We start from the raw sequence: 17,800 nt of genomic DNA on the forward strand, positions 1-17,800 counted from the left end.
TATCGCATGGTTTTTTTTTTTTTAATAAAATCTGATAAAACCTGTAAAGGGTAACATTCTTGATGTTTTTTAATAACCATTCAAAAGAAATATATAGGGTCTGCTCAACTCGGCAGTGGGGGCGGAGCTAATACTGTGACGTCACAAGAGTAAAACACCACTGTTTCTTCACTGAATTACTTAAAGAACCCTTAGTTTTTATACATATAATCCATGTCGCGTGGTGTTTTTCATAAAATCTTGATGATAAAATCTGTTGAGGTCACATGTTTGATTTTTTTAATACCCATTCTCTCATTTAGTCACCAAACCTTGTTTTATTGCAAAAAATATACCAGTTTGAACACACAGCTACTCCAGCTTTCTTCTTATGTTTATTCTTTATTCTTTTTTATTTACTACTATTATACTGGTTTGCTGTATTCTCTTCAAGTCCATTCTTTTAACATGACAACTCTCTCTCTCTCGCTCTCTCTCTCTCTCTCTCTCTCTCTCTCTCTCTCTCTCTCTCTCTCTTTCAAGTAGTAATATTATGAAGATTTTAAATAATTCTTAAGAAATGTATTTAGTTCTGTCACTGTGTTCATACCTCACTTTGAAAAGCAACTTTTTTATGATAAAGGTTAGCATTATAGATTAATTAAATTTTCCAAATCATTGTGAATACTTATTGTTATGCAATAAATACAAAGAAAATGTGGTACAGGCAGTGTAAAAAATGGCAGTTGCATTTCCACGACTTGGCCACAAAAAAGAAAACAATATCAAAAGTATAAGAATTACATCATATACGATATAAGGTATCAAAAGAATGAATTATGAAGAAAATTATACAGGGAACACATTTCCAGCAAATTTCTCATTAGCACTTCATATCACATAAATATACTTCCGAACACATAAGTTTACATATAACACAAACTGTATACATAAAGGTATTAATTATGCATGCCTCAAACGATTATAATATTTTCGTAAAAAGTACAAAAAGTCATTCGTCAGTCTGGCTGGATGTATCTGATGACGTTTCACAAGGGGCGGGCTAGATTTCAGATCTCCCACGAACACTTAATTTTTTTATAATTTTTGCGTGCGCAGATAATATTTTCTGGACGCGATTATGGGTTTGAAAATAATTGTAATTGTAATGTGTCATATACCAATTGAAAGGGCATTCTTTGTACTTTTACATGGTATATGGCAAAACGTAATAAGAAGAAAAATTATGTAAGAAAAATGTGGTAAATATTTACATAAAATTTAAAAATTTTGGTCCGTCTTTGACCTAGAATTCCTCGAAAATTTCTGAGAACACCTATCAGTTTTATTTATGCGTTATATAGTAAATTTTATCAGCTTTCTAATCCATTTTTCAGTTTCTTTCTATCATCATCCCTTAGTTAGATACGCTACGAAACTTGAATGTATGTAGGTTGACGGATGAAGTAATTGCATATTTTTGTGTGCGTAGATAATTTTTTCTGTGCGCGCTTGTGGGTTTGAACGTAATCGTAATTGTAATGTGCTATACATCTTTTGAAAGAGCATTCTTTGTACTTTAACGTAGTATACGGCAACATGCAATAAAAGGAAAATTTATATAAAAAAACGCCATCGCAAAAATAGTTATATGAAAATGTTATCGTAAATATAGTTTCATAAAGATATGGTCCTTTTGTAACTGATGACGTTTCACAAGGAGCGGAGATAGGTTTTAGTACCGCCTCGTGAGCAGACCCTGTATATTTTGACTGAGCCAACTGGTCGTGTGTCCTGCCCGATATAGCCACTGATGTATACTAGGCCTATATCTGGCTCCAGTGTTACGTATATATATAATCTTTTTAGGACTTCGCCCTGTCCCCCACAGTTCTCGCCCAATTCTTTCTTCGGTGGCGTCATATACTGACAGACATTTCTTCTCATATGAGAGAGAGAGAGAGAGAGAGAGAGTGTCTCTCGTGAAGTGTACACTCGACAAGAAAACTGAAGATACAGTTTTCATTAGCTTTCGTTCATCCAATTTCCCATTTGTTTTTACTGAAAAGACATAATATCGCTAAATTTACTTTAGAATATGAAAATATACTGCAAATTATATCACTCAAGTTAAAACTGCAAAACAAAACCGTTCAGATATTTAAAAACACGATATATGTCCGAAGTAATTGGAATTTCTCAGATGGATTCGTTCATAGAGATCTGGAAGATAGAATGTGAATTTCTGATTTTAGTACTATGTATCACGACGACAATATTTACTCGTTTTGCTTCATGAACGGGGATATATTGCATCATCGTAAGTGGTGAATGCAATTATTTTAGTTTCTACAAACTATGTGTGTCCAAAGCAATTAAAGTTAGCTGACGTCAATGGCAGTCAATGTTGCGACAGCTAAGGTAGGTTGAACAAATCTAGTTGCATCCCCAAGAGCGTTTTCTATGATGTGAGGAGGAGCCCTAGAACTTCGAGCGGGAAAGCGCAAGTCACTGGATACTGGCTAACGTAACGGATTTTACACTTTGATTACTTTGACGTTGACATGGATCGAATGCTAGTTGCTGTTTACAAAGCTACTGTCTTTAAACATAAATCTTAATCAAGGTTAAAGTAGCATGTCGGCTCAAAGATTTTCTGGCTATATGCTCCCATTACTAAGCAGTTCGTAGTAGCCTACAGCCCTACACGACTGCATTTCTTTGCCGCGAGGCTGAAAGATCTCCCACGATATAAAACTTTTTTTTGCCTGTGCAATACATATTGAGTTATTTGTGGTAATAAGTATTTTTACTTAACACAGCTTTTTTCGTGAATGATTTGTGGATGAAACCTGATTTTCAAAAGTAAAGAGTGTATTAAGAGTACAAGAATGACTGCACCGTGTGTCTAAAATTTTCCACGTCTTTTAACAATCTTTGAATGCTACGGCAACTGTCGAATGTAATCAAGAATAGGGTATGAATTTCTTAGAGAATTGACTTGAATATTATGATCCTTCCAATTTTATCTAGCACAGTGCAGCACGATCTTGGCAGTCATATCATATCGCGCAAGCATAGGCCTATCGATAGAGATACTTAATTCATGATATTTTCGTCTGCCTTTCCCCCGTCACAAGTCCGTCACCAGTACTATAATTCTCTCTCTCTCTCTCTCTCTCTCTCTCTCTCTCTCTCTCTCTCTCTCTCTCCACTTCTAAAACATACTTTAAAAATATATATATTACCACTCAATCTCCCAAAGAAAATATGATGAAATTAAGTAGTTAAATAGGCCTAAGCTTTCACATGAGCAGATTTTGCTCCTCTCTCTCTCTCTCTCTCTCTCTCTCTCTCTCTCTCTCCCCACTTTTAAAACACATTTGAAAAAATATTATCACTCAATCTCTCAAAGTAAATATAATGAATTAAGTATTTCTATAGATAGGCCTATGCTTGCTTTCTCTCTCTCTCTCTCTCTCTCTCTCTCTCTCTCTCTCTCTCTCTCTCTCTCTCTCTTCCAAGTTTCTTTCCCCCCTCGGAATATATCAGTAGTGAGCGTAGATGTGTTTAAGAATAAGCTCGACAAATATCTAAACTGCATCCCAGACCATCCAAGATTGGAAGATGCAAAATATACCGGAAGATGTACTAGCAACTCTCTGGTAGACATAAGAGGTGCCTCACACTGAGGGACCTGGGGCAACCCGAACAACATGTAAGGTCTGTACGGTTAGGTAAGGTTTCTCTCTCTCTCTCTCTCTCTCTCCATTTTTGAAACATTTGAAAAAATATTATTATTTAATCTCTCAAAGTAAATATAATGAATTAAGTATATCGATAGGCCTATGCTTGCGCGCTATCTCTATCGTCATAATATTTCATTCTTTACTGTATTGTTCCTCACGATTTCCACAAGCACTCCCCAAATTTTAAAACCCTTTCTCTCATTTTTTAAGATCAGTCTTTAATTACGTATGAATTTTACGTAAGTTTAGTGTCAAACATTACTTATTAATAAGGTTTCACAGTAGGTTTTAAAAAAGGATGATCGATATTCTTGCCTGAACTGACGTTACCAAACCAACATTAACGAATAATATAGCACCTGTTTCTACATTTAAGTATAAATGATTATAGGATCTCAACAGAATCTTTATGGTGTGAAGTTGATGGAAATCTAGAAAGCAACAAACGCTATGATTTTGAAGCTCCGCCCCCTTTCAAGAGTTGCCAGGTGTGATATTATTGAACAATATATGTCCGAAGATTTAAAAAAACTATCTTAACTTTCCTTGCCGAGTGTACATATCTGTTGGAAGTTGGCAACTTGTCACGCGTTCCCAGGAGTGTTCCTCCGGGTGTCATAACCTTCAGTGGTTTGCGTTATTCATGTGTTGTTCACTTACAAACGCTTTTATGAACACTTTTTTTGCTTTATTTTTGTCCCTCTTGCTTTTCTGTCTCCATTTTCTTTAGAATGAAGCTCTGTGCTAAAGCATCGTTTCCTTCCCAGACAGTCGTAGTAGCACTACCTGAAACTCTTAGCTACAGGAACACTTTCTCTTGCTGTCCGCCGCTCGTCGTCTTCACCGATACTCTATTTCTTTTTGAATTTCTCTCATTCCTCAGTATGTCTGTGTGTAACGGTGATTAAAGAGCCCTGCTGGCGTGTGGACTGTTTAATCTAAATCATTATATAGCAGTGCCGACCGCACTGAGCTCATAAACAGCTCACATAGACGTTGTTCGTTACCCGTCAATTATGAGTATAATATATAGAGATACAGGATTTATTCGCGGTCTTCCTAAAACAGTATATAATAGTTTCGTCTTCAAACGACCCAACGTCATCCGAAGATTGTCACAGCACTCAATACATGTCTTTAGTGTCCCATCTTGTTAAAACATTACATGATAAAAAAAATTCTTATATTTAGTATTCTTAATACGTAATACCCTTTATTTAGCATAGAATAGGGTAATTCTACAGAATAGGTAGTTCCGCACGGACTGCAAGGAACGTAACCGCGGATACGACATCCACTAGGCATTGGGGCGTCCAATGTATTTCGCCGTGTTTAGTACTGGCCCCCGAGGGTTAATAACAGTCGTCCGAATGAATATTACTTAAAATTCTTGTTCAGGAGGTAAAACTGCATAGAAAACCGCCGGGAGGTAAAACTGCCATAGTCTAGGCCGCCGAGGAATATTACTGTAGATCTACCTAGAACAGGAAGCAGAAACCTTCTTTGCATTACTAGCAATGCCTTTCGTCATATATATCAATATCGTTATCGTTAAAGTGCTTTTATTTGATTTATGAAATTTAGGCGCAAGGTTGACGACATTGCTAGAGTTTATCATTAAATTATTTTCTGTTCTCTCGTGACGCCAGTTTTAGCAATAATTTCGCCTGATTTCGAAGTGAAAAAGGAACAGATGCTTCCAGAATCCACTACGGGAATCAAGGAACAATTATTATTCTACAGGAATTAAAAGCCGAAAAGAGCCGTTATAGGGAAGAGGCGAAAATAACGCAGACGTTGGACTACTACTACTTCAATTTACGACCTTGAAGGCGTACTACATTCAAAGTTAAAAATACGTGAAATTAAGGATAACTTGCTTCCATGATCGGTGCAGATTGATTTGGATGAATTAGGAACATTTCTGTATAAATTAAAAGCTGCGAACAAGAGAGAAATAAGGTCAGATAAAGCGAAAATAGGGTCAGCCTACTACTTATTAGTTACCCATTCAATGACGTCTTGGAAATACTCTACGAGACGACTCGGCCAAATCTCGAAAGAATATTTTATTTTTCTGTAAAATATAGTATTTTTTAGGCATCATTCATATCGATACTTCATTATATTTGAGTTAGCGTCCATAAATTTAGTGATTGACTTTCGAAAGATGACTGGAAAAGGCTATAACAAATTAAAAGAAGGAATATCTGTGGCTTCGATCAGCAAGTCATTCCAATACTAACTCCAGCTCCGGCTTCAGAACACTTCTCTGTTGGTAAGGCCGAATCCAGAGGTCCTTCCTTCCTTCCATGCTTTTGCCTCTTGGTCAACGGAGAAGTTTGGGTGCACAAATATTCAAGTGTTTATTGGGTATTTTTTTTTTTTTTTTTTTTTTTTTATTAAGTGTCGTATCAGAAATATATGATGAAATCTCTTATACTATCACCTTGAATAATTGTTTGAGTGTATGATTTTTTATGTATGTGTGGGGATAGGGGGGGCGGGGGGCGATGGGAGTGGATGCATACTAAAATTGTCTAAGGACAGTAGACAAAGCGGATCTACTATGTCCCCTATTGCCAATAAAGGTGATACCTTCAGGAATTTGAATTACCCTTGTAGAATTCCTCTGCAGTTTCCAAGAACTCACTTTTCTACAAGAAAATGCATATATACTATTAGATGGTTTTTAATGTTTGCAGCAACAAAACTTTAAGTAAAATTCGCCAAGACACTTAAGTCGTTTCAAATGCTTTCGTGTATTCTGGTTATAAACTCAGGATGGCTACATACTCCGAACTGTGTATGTTTGGGGGTGGGGGGGGGGGGGGGGGGGTTTCATTCGTATAAAAACATAGAAGCATATTTAAATTTCAATATACATTTATGTACATTTTGCATATTTGGGATATGGCTGGTTTGAGATTTCCTGATTAGATTTTTATCTCTTCTCTTGTTGTTCTATCCTCCCTTTCTACTATTATTCATTTATTAACTGGCCTTTTATTTTTCATGTATGTGCTTACACGTTCATAAAAGGATTTCTATATATGTTAGACATCAAAGGAGAACGGTCCCCATAGAAATACTTTGTGAAAATTGGGTCTCATTTCATCAGCCAATGGGAGATCGTTTACAAAGACGCTTTGCCACAAACCGAAGCTTTGAGCCAATGAGAGAGGGCGACAGAAACCTTGTGTATGATTGAGGCCTCTGATTGGCCAAAGCAATTCCTTCCCTGACAGTAGATGGCTCAGTGACTAGGTGACAGGTCGGAGGGCGGTTTCGTTCCTAAACAAGAGCTAAGAACTGGTAAGAATATGGAGTTTCTTGGGTCATATTCTTGATGTTGTAGATTAGAATGACCATCAGGAATCTTTATAATGTCATGGAAAGGGGTATTGTGGTCATGGTATTGAGAGTTTTGGCACTTTTGCCAAGTTTTTCTGCAGGGCGTCATATGACGTCTGTAGAAGCTGAAAGGCCGTTGTAGTTTACTTTTTGAGAAATTAACTTATGGCAAATTTCTGTAGATTCCGAGGATCTTCAATGTACTTGTGGTTCGGGGTCCAAAGCAAAGCTTTCGTCTTAATTTGACTAAGGTACTGAAGGGAGAAAGAGGCTTGCTGTGTATATCTGGGTTCTTTGAACCGACACAGACCTTTTATAACTTACATAATGGGGAATAGAGCCAACTATCTTGATTTATTGTGCAATGAAACCCTAAACTGAGAAATATTGAAGGTGCAGTTTGAAATAATTATCTAAGAATAGAAATCGAAATAGCAAGGCTCGAGATGACACGGCCTTTAAATGTCATTATCAGCGTCCTGAAACCAATCAGCCAGGAGGAAAATGAAGGTTAGTTTGCAGCTGCTCAATTTGGCCAAACATCGGTAATCCAAACGGACCAAGGTGTTCACTGAACCAGTATCACCAATTCTTAGCATTATCTGTCAATCTGCAACTAAGGTGACCAGACTAACAACCTGCTGGATGATAATCACGAATTTGCAACATTTTCCTTAAATGGCGAAACAACCGTGATCACGAGTCCATTGCCTGCTTATACCAGATGGCAGACGATGAAGGCTTCCAGTGGGACCCTACTTAAAAATGTCCTATTAGTTAGAGGCGTGGTTACGAATCCAGGCTCTGGACAGTATATTCAAAATGATCAATTTGAGGTGATTGCAGTAGTAGTATTACGCTTTCAATGATGGTCGCCCAAAGTACAAAGAGACGTTTGTGTTTAGCATAACTTTTTTTGCACCAGTTTCTCGGTAGGATCCATAGATGCTATGTAGTAGGTGATAGTTGTAGGAAATCTTACACATGCGCGCAAGCACACGTTAAGCACTAGCTTTTGAGCATTAGTGCATTTTGTATCTTTTATCACCAGAAATGAAGAGAACTTTCTAATGAGTCTTTCATCGGCCGTTTGCGAGTTTGACAGCTCGAAGCCTCTGCCACGCCCACCTGTTGTTCCAGTAGCCCGGGATGTCGAAAAAGATAATCCCGGATTCCTTCGGTTTTATTCGAGATTAGGTTAGGATTTATTGACCGAAGTCTCCCCCCTCCCAGTGAAAACACCAGGAACAGTTCAAAGAAAACTTTTCTGTTTGTCAAAAGCTGAATCACTGTTTTGGGAATATTAATGGCCTTGCACGTATTTCAGTGAAATCGGATACGCGCTCTGTTATTGCCAATTCGTCGTTTTGAAAGAATCAGCAGTCGTGAGAAATTCGTCTCCTGAAGAAGCTTTGTCTTCAGTCCGCCTCTAGGAACCATTTGCAAAGCTAAAAAGAGTTGATATAGTATCTTGTTTTGTAGTCAATTAGTATCGATAATCAATGAGTAAATCGAGAAATTGATAAGCAAATCACTGACAGCCTTTTGAGATTCGTAATTGCGAAATCAACGCGGTATATCTGAGGTAGCTTTTGTTTAATAGGAATTATTATGGCGAAATGTCGAGTCATTCATATCTGTGATCGACGAGTAATTAAGAGAATTTCTAAACGAACTGGAGATCTGATTGATGTAAACATCGATTCAGCTGAAATAGATACATTTTTTATTTGCGTAGGATTAGTGCCTATCAATATGACGCAAAGATGATGTTTCCTATTACAAAACTCGTAATTGTTTGAAGAAATCAGTTTTAGCTTTTAAATTGCTTTTATGGAGACGAACTTCTTTCCAATCATGTCGGCTTTATGGATGCACTGAAACGACTTCAATTTGTACCAAAACGATTGGGGAGGAGGTGATGGAGGAGTAGGGGAAACCACTTGGAACCACCTGAAGCCTAAATACGTCAGCTGACGTCAGGTTAAATGCTATCCAACATTCGTGGCAGGAGTCGACAACTGAACTCCATAAGTTTATTTTTGCTTACTCGGCGAGTAATCCTACAGACTACGTTGTTGTTGCTGCTGCTGCTGCTGTTGCTGTTGCTGTTCTCGTGGGGTAGGGGGAGGAGGGTGCGTTATGATTAGGACAGCCCTATGGAGGAGCCTAAAAAATGTGATTCGCGTAATTAAAGATACAGGAATTTTAAGATAGGATATTTATGATTTATTCATGAGAATGAAAACGTAAAGAATAAATAATGAGCGTGTTAAACAGTGCATAAAAATTATTTCCGATAAAATATAACAATTTTAATCTTCGTTGGTGAAACAGCACGCTAGTTCATTTAGCTAGAAGGTAATAAATATCCTGTCGGTCGCTCAAGGTTGGAGACGAGTTAGCAAAAAATATTTTGCATTCAGTCAAAAACCCGTTTTTCCTGTAAACACTACGGTTACTGTTGGCCTTATGCATGCTTAATATTTCAATGCATGAATATGTAAGAAGGAATAAGCCGGCCAGACACGTGCAGTTTTAACTGACAGTTATGACTGTCCAGTTATAACTGACACAGTTTAAACTGACGTCAGTTAAAAATGAAATGCACACACACACACAGGTCAATCCCTGTTTTTACCATGGATTCCGAGAAGTAGGATCTTGCCGCTCCCTGTGTATTCTTTGTAATGTTACAAATAGAAAAAATAAAACTAAAAAGCGTAAACAGTGGTGCAAAAAGTGGTTACTGAGGTGAAATCAGTGTCCTGATATTAAATTATTAAAGGAATTAAGTGAAGAACCAATTGATTTTCTCAATTATTTGCGCATGACTGAAACAGTGTACCAAAAGTTGCTTTCGCTTTGTTTACGTGCCATCTCAACAAACTGCACTCACTGCTACCACCTGTAGAAATGAGAAGTTGAGAACTGTACAGTTACGAATCCCCACACACGCTCAGTTCAGTTACTCCTTTCAGTTAAAAATATAGAACATTGCATTTGTCTCAGTTTAACTGTACAGTTTTGTTGAACTGACGAAATGTGCAACTGAGATACCCACACACGTGCAGTTTTAACTGTCAGTTATAACTGTCAGTTAAAACTGCACGTGTGTGGCCGGCCTTAAACAACAACAACATACTGAGATGCTGTCATAACGACGACATACCGGGAGCCTCTGGTCTCGATATAGCTTTGGTCTATCAAGCAACGAGTGGCAGAGTGGACGCCATAACAAGGAACATCATAATTACCATCAGAAACCAGTTGACATCCTGCCTAGTTCACTTTGCATAAACAGGTATTGTGGACAAATGAGAAGCACAGGATGGATAACTACATAAAACATAATCAGTACGGCAAACCCAGTAGCTACTATTCAGAATGAAATCTGCGTTTAACAAGAAGGTCCCTGACCCTGTCGTTGTCTATTTAAGATTCTGGTACAAAAAATTCAGACCTGTAAGGCCGGCCACACACGTGCAGTTTTAACTGTCAGTTATAACTGTTCAGTTATAACTGACAGTTAAAACTGCACGTGTGTGGGTATCTCAGTTGCACATTTCGTCAGTTCAACAAAACTGTACAGTTAAACTGAGACAAATGCAATGTTCTATATTTTTAACTGAAAGGAGTAACTGAACTGAGCGTGTGTGGGGATTCGTAACTGTACAGTTCTCAACTTCTCATTTCTACAGGTGGTAGCAGTGAGTGCAGTTTGTTGAGATGGCACGTAAACAAAGCGAAAGCAACTTTTGGTACACTGTTTCAGTCATGCGCAAATAATTGAGAAAATCAATTGGTTCTTCACTTAATTCCTTTAATAATTTAATATCAGAACATTGATTTCGCCTCAGTAACCACCTTTTGCACCACTGTTTAAGCTTTTTAGTTTTATTTTTTCTTTTTGTCTGTAGCATTACAAAGATTAATACACCGAGAGCGACAAGATCGTACTTCTCGGAATCCATGGTAAAACTGAGGGATTGAACTGTGTGTGTGTGTGCATTTCATTTTCAACTGACGTCAGTTTAAACTGTGTCAGTTATAACTGGACAGTCATAACTGTCAGTTAAAACTGCACGTGTATGGCCGGCTTAAGATTAAGCTGGCCTTGTGCCAGCACGGGCTCTTGCTGACAGAGCAGCCCGTATGTCATATTAGTTTGAGATGTGAGATGCTTAGGATATGCAACTTTATTGGTGATAAATGAATGATGTGGTGAAGGTGATTTGATATTGAATGAAGGATTTGATGGGCAAGGTTGAAACCCTTTAAACCCTAAGGTACCCTTCAGTCGTAGGGAAAGCTGGATAGTAGTAAGTGTTGGCTAGTAGGAGAGACCAACAGATTGGAAGAATGAAGGTTTGAGTTGTAGGCACAGTTAGCTAATAAGGTAGCTCGTGAATTTCTGAGACATATTCCTTTTCCGGTCCGCTTTCTTTGGGTGTGTGTTGTCTGGTGAGTGTGGTGGAGGGATAGTGATGAGTGTGAGGGGAGGGTGATGAAGGAGGGAAGAGGTGAATGGGGATGTCTGTTAAAGAGGTTTGTCTTTTTTGTCTTGCATGTTATATGGGTTAGGGTGGGATGGGGTAGTGGTCATGATTGTTGGCACCATGTGCTGTCAGTCAGGGTTGTGTTCTGTTCCTACCTTGGTGGTGGGTAGGAGCATAGGAAACCTGCTAATTCCATGGTGTTTGCTAGAATGTGCTTTGTGATTTGAGTGGTTGTGCGTTCATTTCCTATGTACCTATCTCTTAGTTGCTCCGTTTCTGGACAGTCTAAGAGGTAGTGTTCTAGAGGCTCTTCTGGAATTCTCTCGCAGTACTTACATGGCCTGGGATCGCCTACTATCTTTTGCCAAGTGCATTGGTATCCCAGCCTTAGACGATGAATTATGACTGCTAGTGCTCTTGACATATCTTTGGGAATGTCATGTGGTTGCAGACTGGTGGTGTCTACATACCACTTTGCAGTGTTAGAGCCTCCAAAGACCGCTCTCCTGACTTTGCTTTCTTCTTGCACTTGACAGTATGCTGAGGCTTTGCTTTTAAGTTGAGTCAGTGAGTGGCTGATTTTAATTTTACCTATGTTGTTGATGTGAACCCACTCTTTTGCTAGGGTGTCTGCTTCCTCATTTCCTTGGATTCCTATGTGACTTGGAATCCAGTTGAGAGTTATCGTCTGTTTCTGATTTGGTGGATGTTGGCAATTGCCCATATACTTGTCAGGAGTTTGATATTTTCTTTTGAGCCTTGCCTTTTGTGATGGCTTGTATTGCTCCTTTTGAGTCGGTGTGGATAGTTGTTTCCTAGTTTGTGTTGAGAGTCTTCTAGCGCTTTAGCGATTGCTATCAGCTCAGTCTGTAGAGTGGAGGCATTATCTGAGAGCCTCCAGCTCCCTTTTAGTGATGTCGAGTAGACTCCTGCTGCCGCCGCAGGAATGCTGAGGTCTACTGATCCATCTGTAAAGTATTCATTTGTGGCTGTCGTTTTCCTTATTGAATCTTGTGCTGCTTGTTTCAGCTGTTGAACGGTGCATGCTTCCTTGCTTGCCGGGAGGACGTGTAGTTGATATTGAAGAGTTCTGGTTGCCAGGGTGCTGGCTTCTACATACTCAGCAAGAGGAGAGTCTTCTCTGATGTCAGCAGCATGCTTTTGCATGCCTACTCTTCTCAGTGTTTCTAAAAGGTTGCCAGCATATGTCTTGGGTGGGTCTAGTTCTTCGTTGAGATCAATGCGCTTTTTTATCTCTCTTTTTAGTGGACAGTTCCATTCATTTTTTAAGGTTTTTAGCAGGATGGATGTGTTTCTCTGGTCTATTCTGTATGTCAGAGACTGTAGTTTTGTTTCATGTCTCAGAATGCATAAGTTAGTCCACATTGGAGCACCTGTGATGAGTCTCAGGGCATTGTTTTGAATTACTTCAAGGCTCTTTTGCTCTGTGCTTGAGAGACTGGTGAGAACAGGTGCGGCATACTCAACCGTTGACCTTATTGGAGTATGTAGAAGGTTCTGAGGGCGTGATATACTGCTCCTGTTGTAGAGAGGTGATCCTCCTCATGGCATTGTGTCTGCATTTGACTTTCTGCTTGAGTATTTCAAGTTCTTTGTGTGGGGAGAGTTGCTTGTTTATGTTAACTCCTAGGTACACAAAATTGTCTACCCATTCAATGGGTTCACCCATGAGCTGTATTTCATTTGGGTCTAGACTGTTTGATGGCCATTGCTTTTGTCTTTGCAGTGTTGATTTTTAGACCTAGGTCTGTGCATTTATTTTCAATTTGTATTATTGCACTTTGCATGTTCTGGTGAGATCTGTGTCGTCTGTGCTGACTAGGCAGACATCATCTGCATAAATGAATATTTCCACTCCATTGGGTAGGGTGGTTGTGGCTAATTTTTCCATTAATACATTGAAAAGGAAGGGGCTGAGTATGCCTCCTTGAGGTGTTCCATTCTCCAGACTGAGAAGTCCGAGCTTGCTCCTTGGAAGGTGACTCTAGCCTGTCTGTTTTGCATGTATCCTTTGGCCCATGCTAAAAGGTTGCCCTTCACCGCCTTGTCAGACAAGGCTTCAAGGATGGCAGCTGCACTGGCTAGCTCATAAGCTTTTTCTAAGTCCAGAAAAACTACTATTGCTTTCCTTTCGTTGATTGTGGACATGACGTCTGCTAGGCATTCTTGTGTGCCTATGCCCTCTTTGTAGGCATATAGGCGATGATGTAGAGGTCCTGTTTTCATAGCAGTCTGTTTAGCACCATTCTCTCTGCAGTCTTTCTGTGCAACTGATGAGAGAGATGGGTCTGTAGGAGTTTGGGTTCTTTGGGCTTGGGAATCGGCTGTGTATTTTGTTGGTTCCATTGTGTGGGTCTACTGCGTTCTGTGTATGTTCTATTGATTATATGGAGATGAACTGTTTTGGCTGCCGTTCCCATGTTCTTCAGCATGCTATATGTGATCATGTCTGCTCCAGGGGCTGTGTCTGTCCCTTTGAAGGGCTTTGCCCAGTTCCTTTAGTGTGAATGGAGTGTCTGGTGTTTCATCAGGGATTAATTGCATGGCCGTGGTTAATTGAACTTCACATCATCCCTGGGTCCTAGTGCCACGTTGCCTTCTTCATTTGTTATTTTTGTTGGTAGGGTGTGCCGATTTGGTCCTGTCAGCAATAAAATGTTGTGCAAGTCTGTGTTTGCTTCAGCTTGAGGGTCAGGATGGTGTGGTTGTGTTGTCTTGTATTTCTTTCCTGATAATTGTTTTGTTGAACCATTTGAACATTTTTGCAATGGAAGTTAAGTAGGGTGGTTCCTGCGAGCAACATTTAAGCCAGGTTTCCTTTGCTTCACCTTCTTTGGCAGTTTGTGTTTGCATGGTTTATAAACTTCTCTTGAGGAGAGCATGCATCTCATCAGTGGGAATTGCGTTCTGAAGAGCTTTTCTGTTTGCTTCCTAGTTTTACTCTTGAGTTCATTTCCTTTAATTCTTGTGTTGGTAGTACCAGCTGTCCTTGTGGGGGGTTTTTGGTATTAGTGGTGAAAGTTTTCTTTAGGGCATGGAGATGTTTGCTGCAGTTAAATGCAGGACTACTCACAAATTTTGTTTTTTGTTATTTTTATGCTTGGTTTCTTTCAGTTGCAAAGTGGTCGCTGGTTAGTATTGGGTGCACCTTTCCATGCCAACATTCTTCCTTCATGGTTTTGGGATACGAAGCTCCAGGTCCAGTCTTACTTCGCGGAGGTGAGTAGGCTTGCGTTTTGTAAGTCATTTAGCAGTGCCACTTCATGGAAATTCTTGCCAGAGCAGATGTATGTGTCTTGCCTGCTGCATTTATTATAGTTTGTTGTTGGATCGTAGGCATGGATGATGAGCATTGAAGTTCCTCCTGCCAAAGAATGTTGTTTTCTCTGGAGGCAGCACTGAAGAGGTTTTCTCCTTCCAAGGATTTTTGTCATGGCCGTTTGTATATGTTTTGTGAATGACTAGTTGAGGTATTTTCTTGTCTTAATCTGGATGCTTAGCGTTTTCAATGCCGTTGCCCACCAGTCCTATGTTTCTTATTTTTTCTCGATGGCAATTGTTGCTTTCCACCAGGGTGAGTTAAACCTCAGTTTTGTTCATGAAACGTACCTGTCCAGATATAGATATAGCTGTATTTCTGACGTTTCCCCCGACAGAATTTCAAAATTCGCGGTCACACGAACGTAGGTGGGGCCGGTCAGGTGGTAGTACCCATTCCACCCGCCCGCTGGGAGGCGGGGATAGCAGGAAAACCATATCCCATTTTCTATTCATATTTTTTCTGTCGCCGTTGCTGCAAAAGCTCGTTTACAAGTACCTCCGTCTATGGATTTTTTTTTATTATCTGCGCTTAAGATTATCTGGATTGAACTTTTGGTAATCGTCGAACTTTGCTGGATTGTTGGATTGGCACGCGTAAGAGTGGCATTGGTTTTGAGATTTTGGATTGGCTTTTCTGGGATACATGGATGTCTGGATCAAGTACTGGAAGTTTGCAGAGTGTGTGTGAGGAGTGAATGTTAAGGTGAGGCCTTCTTAAACCTTTCAGTTGATCCTCACCAGAATTTTTTGTATGGATTGCAAGGGGGCCATGTTTTGCGTGGTTTGATGATCGGTGCAATGAATGTAAGGGATTTGGGAATGATGGATAAATGGAGGATTGTATGAGACCTATTCGAACGGTAAATTGGAGCGCGATAGAGTCAGGAGGTCTTTCCGCCTAAGGGCAGGTTCTACCTAAAAGGTTAAGGATAGTCAACATTTCTCCTCCTCCGCTAACACCAAGTAGATTTTTGCCCAACCTAATCCATGTTTTGTTGCCTTCGGGCCCCCAGTGCTGGTGTCTGGAGAAGGTAAACACCCTTTCTTCGAGTTCTAGGGAGTTCATAATTCGTCTCTCGAGTCCTAAAGTATTTGGCCTAGAAACCGGCCCTGTGAAAGTTTGTGTTAGTGCCCACCTAGTGTTGTGGGAGGGGGCGTCAGATGCGGCCCCATAATGCCTCTAGGCCTAGAACCCTCTACATTCGGTACTCCCCAGGACTCAGGGACGTGGGTATGTCGAAAGACCGCAAGAGGGTTTACGGAGGGGGCTCCCCCCACCGATCTGGCGTCGCCCTTCGGCAAGGTTCTTGTTGCTAAATCCCAAGGCTAGCCAAGGAGCGCGCACCGAGAGCGTGGTTCCTGAAAGATTGCTTTTTTTTCGTCCTCCGAAGCGTCCTCCCCGCGCAAGGGGTTGGAGCGCTAAGGAGAGACTCGCGTCCGTTGAAAAGGACCTTTTAGGCTTTGAGGACGCTTCACGTCCTTATGTCTCCCTCCTTTCGTTTTTCAGGAGGAACGCATTATGACGCCTTTCCATCCGCAGGAACGAGAGGAAAAGGCTTTCTACCGAAAGAGGAACGTTCCGTTTCCACGCACAGGCGTCGTTCACCTTGAGAGGCAGATAGCTGTACTGCTAGAAGGTAGGAGCGGTCCCCTGTCCCCTCCTGCCCCTCCGCCTTGCTCGCAGTCTCAGTCCCTGCCCCGTTCTTTGTTTTGCGCCTTCCTTCGTCACCTAACGAAAAGGATATCCTAGTGTCCCTTCAGGACCAGATTACGGTCGCCTGATGGCTCAGAGAACTTGCCCAGCAGCAGTCGAGCCTACAAGAGTAGGAAGGACGTTCGGCTGGCCCGTCAAGAAGGACGAAGCGGCCCTCTTATTCCTCTCGTGTCTCGCTCGTCTCTCTCTCCGCCTCCGGATTGTCAACGTTCTCGTGTTCGCCTAGCAGATCTGTGTTTTAACTCTCTCAGGAGAGGACGATCGTCAGGAACGCTCGGTCGTTTCGAAGCAGGACGCTTTGCGCTCATCAGGCAGGTAGCGGTTGAGGACGCTCGGCCAGGCCAACCTCGGCGTTTCTAGACAGGAACGGCTTTTGCGCTTCTCTTCAAAAGACACTTTTAAGGAACGCTCAAGCAGGACGCTCGGTCGCGCGAAGCAGGACGCTTCTAGTTATAGACCAGGACGCCTTTGAGGACGCCTCCGCAGGACGATCGCCGTGTGAATAAGCAGGATTGCTTTTCGAGCGAAGCAGGACGCTTTTGAGGACGCAAAGCAGGACGCTCCGCTTGGCCTAAGCAGGACGCTTCTTTTAGGCGCCCGATCCGTTCAGGAAAGCCTAGCGCTTCCTATTCCGTAGAGACGTTTTCTGTCTTAAGACAGTTTTCCAACCCGTGGGCTTCTAAGGGACGCATCCTCTTTCGACAAGATGTCCGTTCACCTACTGAAGATCCGATGTAAAGGCACCGCTTCCGTACCTGTAGCGGATCCTTCCAACCAACGGAAGTCTTTGTTCAGGATTGAGACTGCTGGACGTACTCCCTCTCCTGATGGGCGTTCTCCAGTTCCTCTTAGGGAGGAAGGGGAACTTAGTAGTCCAGGGAGTTCCGTCGAAGAAGAACAGCCGGTAGCTTCAGCTGTCTCGGACTACAAGGTTCTTGTTAGGCTGTTACGTTCAGCCTTCGGGGAGAAGTTCCAGCCGACAGCCCCTAGGTCTCCTCCCTCTCAACTTTCGTCTTCCAAGACTGTTAAGACCCCTGAATTCGTCGAAATGAAGACATCGCTGTCGACCAAAGGGGCGTTTAAGAAACTTCAAGACTTTATGTCCAGAAGGAAGGATCAGGGCAAGACCACTTTCGCCCATCCACCCTCTAGGCTCGCCGGGA

This window comes from Macrobrachium nipponense, chromosome 28 (genome assembly GCF_015104395.2).
Source record: "Macrobrachium nipponense isolate FS-2020 chromosome 28, ASM1510439v2, whole genome shotgun sequence".
NCBI lineage: Eukaryota > Metazoa > Arthropoda > Malacostraca > Decapoda > Palaemonidae > Macrobrachium > Macrobrachium nipponense.